Source organism: Morone saxatilis, unplaced genomic scaffold (assembly GCF_004916995.1).
Source record: "Morone saxatilis isolate NCDOM2014 unplaced genomic scaffold, NCSU_SB_2.0 Contig14, whole genome shotgun sequence".
In the NCBI taxonomy this organism is placed as follows: domain Eukaryota; kingdom Metazoa; phylum Chordata; class Actinopteri; family Moronidae; genus Morone; species Morone saxatilis.
Genome location: NW_023339696.1, coordinates 21525241 through 21530356, shown reverse-complemented (window position 1 = coordinate 21530356; position 5116 = coordinate 21525241).

Genomic DNA, 5116 nt, shown 5'->3' with positions numbered 1-5116 from the left:
CGACAGAAGTCTACAGCAAGTCCTCATGTTCAACAGCTTGTTCAATTCACATGTTTTACGAGGACGGCCGGTTTTTTTACTGAGTCAGGCTCTTTATGAGTGCAAGGACACCGGGCAATAGATATCTGCACACGAGAGATACACTCCCTTTTACAGTGAAATCAGACTCCTACTAGACACACCCACGACCTGACTCCCATCATGTCCATCATTTATTTATCAGTGTATAAGTGTAAGCTACAATCCTTCTGTGTTCAGATTTCTGTTTCCAGTTATGATCATTTAAGAGGTTTAATTAGCATCCTAAGTCGGTTGCTAATCAGAATGCTTATTGGAATCTCTCCTTTAAAAGCTGTTTACTACGACAAAGTTCATTAAAAGTATTGCAACTTTTAGACTTTAAGACCTGTGACAAGTGCCGTATCGTGTGTTCGTATGAAATGAATAACACTACTCCACTTTTTCATTCGTTCTCTCGTACTACTCATAATGACCCTAAATATGTTCACCATTCAATCTCATTTTAAAATAACACCATAAACACTTATACAAAACTATCTTGCGTCCTAAACATGAAAGGTCTTTTACAATTATAGTCTAATATAACTGTGTCACCTATTGTATAATTTTTGGACAAACTTTTTATCATCTAAAAACGACTCAGTGTTACATAATCAATTTAATAGATATATTAATAATATCCATATATTAAAAAACGATTAACAATGCACCCCAAACAGTGAACGTGAAGTTTTGTATAAAAACCAGAGATTATTTCCATACAATATCATACAATTGTCTCACAGATGTCAATGTATAAATAACCCCTTTTACACAAACAGAACTTCCCAAAAAGATTCTTCGACAAATATCAGGTGTTATATACCTGTTCCTTGAACCCTATTGTCTATGTCGCAGTTTTCTTACAGAAGTGAAAAAATATCGACACAACACTTCTGTGTGTAACCTATTTCGTGTCATTGTAAAAGCTTTGGCGAATCACCTCCATCAGGTTGGAGAACCAACTGCTGTATAAAGATGCATAAAAGATATATACAATAGACATATAAAAAAAAATCCTCAAAAACTAATTAAAACTCCACAAAGTCCAGCAAACAACGTTTAGTCAGATTTCTGTACATTTTGGACTATAAAAAGGAGCTCTAAAATAGCTCCTAACTTTAAACGGCACAGTCCCACCGGAGGAAAATCTCCTCGCCTTAGGAAGTTTCTGTTCACAGCGACTCAGGACAAAAGGGGCCCAGAGCGCTCCCACCGTCACAGGGACCCATTCCTAACGCTCCGCATATACAAATCGCAATAGAAACACGTCCATAACACACTGAAGCTCAAGCAGAGCCGCCAGCAACAGACTGCAAACATTAATTTGATCTACACCTCACCACTAGTGGAGCATCAGGGAAATGAAACCTCCTTTAATTTATTAATACCCAGTGTGTTTTGTTTGTGCTACTCCAACACAACACACTTACAACACACCAATTCATCATCCCTATCTTACAATCCAACACACAAACACAACCCTAAAAACAAACAACACAACACTACAACAATAATCAACTCTGGGTGTTAAATGAATGACTAACCTGCCTACAACAACTCCTGTAACCGCTCCTCCACACACTACGCTGATCTATGATATAACGATCAAGACTTCCCATATCAATAAAATACACAGCACTGAAGCCGAAGACCATAGAGTACAGTAGACAGGCTACAACCTGTGGTAGAAGGAGGGGGAGGCGATCCATAAAACCCACCACAATAACCAGCTCGATCCCCCAGGTCGACAAAACCTTGCGCGAGTGTGAAAGTGTCTGAGCCGGGGAGGAAAGTATGTCAGCCGTTGTTCGCAAGGTTAAGACAAGGCGGCCTGGATGCCTTTGCTCTCCTCACTAAACATAACTCGGTTCCGTTCATTCCATTCAAATGTGCAGTCTGCTCAACAACACCCACCCGCCGCCTGCAGAAACAATCAAACATACCATCTCTCAAACTGCACAGATGATCACAAGCAAACAACAAATAAACCTCCCTGCATAAATCTCTAACCCTATAGCCCATTCTTCAAACCAGCAATCTACCCACACAACATCAACCACATGGAGAAGTAACCGTTACTGACCACTTGACAACTGAACTGTACTGACTTTACTGACCTTCTGACTGTTACTTTCACTCGAAACGCCCACAGATACCAGAGCAGCCGAAGCAGAACCCCGTAAGAGAAGTCTCTCGCTGAACTGACCCTCGGCAATAACATGATCTGACAGCAACAAATGAAGCCACTGACATGCCGGCTGAACACTGGAGGATTGTGGGAAGTCAGGGATGTTGTGTTTTAGATGGTGCGATTACTGCAGCGGAGGCAGAGCTACCGGTCTTGCTCCTTCGCCCGGGAGCCGCCAGGCAGCGGCTGATGAGATAATTTGAAAAACCTTTTCCTGCCTGAGATCCACCATCCCTGTGGGAGACTATTATCCCCAATCACACACACACACACACACTGAATTTGTATTGAGTTTTAAGATCCACTGAAACGGTTCAAATTTAAGTTAGAGCGTTCAGAGAACTGTTAGAATTGTTCTTTAATTTTAACTAATGTATTCATCAACTAGCTATTTAACTAATCAGCTGGACGGTTAGCATGCAAAACACAGCTACCAGCAGTCAGACAACCTGATCAGAAATTCATCAGTTAGCTAGTGTTCTGTATGTGGAGACTAAACGTTAAACAATGATCCATATCAGCAGTATTGAATCCAACTAAAAGCCCACCCTTTGCACCAAACTCCCTTTAAGAAACTATCACATTTTAACAATTAACCTAACTGTTCGTAACAACACGTAACTCTAGAAACACGAGGCTAAAGGCCGTCAATAATGTCCCACTAGTCTGACTGCAATACAAGGAAAATATCATCCATAAAGATACAAGTATATACTGATCAATAATCATCCATAAAGATACAGCTGTATTACTGATCAAATATCAATCTATAAAAATTACAGTGTTAATACTGATCAATATCATCCATATAAGATACAGTGTATTACTGATCCAAATATCAATCCATAAAGAAAAACAGTGTATACTGATCGCCAAAAAGTCCCTCCAATCACATAAGATACAGTGTATACTGATCAATAATCATCCATAAAGATACAGTTATACTGATCAATAATCCATAAATGATACAGTGTATCTGATCAATAGAAGTCTCGGTCAGGGCAACTAACTATGTGTACAGTCTCACAGGTTTGTTTATCGTCCCCTTGGATGGAAGGACTGCGCCTCCCTCCTCAGTTAAGTCACTGTCAGGTGCTGCATTAAGTCATCCCAGCCTCTTTGTAAACAGCTCATATCTGACCATTGTCGCGCCCCACCAACCCACCCGATCCGCCCTCGACTCCTTGACTCTGACCCCCTGGGCCCCCCTCTGCCCTCTGAGGGCCGCAACACAATCAACAACTCACAAAGTGTCTGTGGCGAGGCGGATCGATGTGGTGTTCACAGCTTCATCACCTCTAGGGACCGCACCGGTTTCACAGGACATCGGACTCTTCTCAAAGCCACTACTTAATATATAATGCGCGTAAGGCTGATTGTAGACATCAGTATGACAGAATATGTAGTATCTGCGCCAAGATATTATTCATTGCACTCTACATCAAAAACATAGACACAAGTACTTGACACACATAAATTTGACCTTTTCTGTGATAGAAGTTGCCCGGCTCTTCAGTACAAACACCAAGCACAACCTGTCCTGACAGCTATTGTTTACCACCATCTGAAACCACAAATGCTAGCACGGAAATTCTTCTTCTGTTATCTCCAGTGCAGTCGATTCGTCATACGTAGAATTAGAGAGAGTTCCATGTTAACTTTATGTTAGAAACGTGTAAAGAATATGCTTAATAAATCAATGGTCATGGTGAAAGCAGTTGAAAAACACCAGGTCATGTTGAGAATGTGTGTAATATGACCATCTATTAACAAAGAGGATCTGCAGAAGAGATGAACACGCACAGCGAGACAAGTATATCCATTCTAGAGACTTTTTAACACTATATGTAGTAACTAATAAGGGTGACAGCCCGAGAACATCCTTCTCATCAGGATAATGAGCTTCGATCCAGTGCTCTCCAGGGCTTCAGAGACTTATTCATACTTACCTGCAGTCGGCCGCTGACAACACCCGCAGCAGACCATGCGAAACAGCCACAAGCACTCGTCCGTGTCCCAAACTCTTTCTGGAGCGCTCTCCTCCCTAAGCAGTGCGATATCAGACATGGCTTTCTGTATGTTTAGGAATGGTCAAGGATTGTCATGGGACGCCCGGACCCTTTCGTAGAACCAAAGTAGATGACTTCATTCATTGGGCCATGCGTCTGATCCTGTATTCTGCATTTCGCGATGACATACTGTTTTGTAAGGTGGGAGCCCTCTTAAGCACCATCTTGTGCATACCCGTGGGAAGCGTCGATCGTCTCTCTACAATCTGGTAGCTTCTGATCCTAGCATAGTCATGAGAGTGCCAGTGGGTTCCATGCCAAACTCCAGACCAACCTCCATACTGAAACACGGCAAGGTTCCAAGAAGATCTCAGGTCAGTCCTTGGTCTGAAAGAGGGATGCTGGATTCCATACGGACTTCTCTTAGCTGGATCGCCTGCCTGAGGAAGCGTTCATTTTAGCCTTTTGGACGTGGGTTATGGCTTCTGGGCTCCTATGTCCATGTTTGCAGACCTTGCTGGCACTGTAAAGGAAAGTAAATCTGACAGTCGGGGCTCTGTTTCCCACCAAAACCGCCTCACCGTGGATGTGCCGCTCTGTCTGTATAAGGATCCATTATAACGGCCAACACTCACTGACCTCTGCTGCGGACGTCAGATGATCAGTGCAGCTCCTAAGATAAAGTCCAGAGCAACACGAATCCTGGGTTTCTGACAACGGTCTGTGTATTAAATGGTGGTATAAATGTGTCTATTTAAATGTGAATAAATGTATAAAAATGTGGTAACATGTGTTATATTATGGTGTATTAAATGGATATACACTAAAATGTTTCCATCAAAATACAGAACTATAC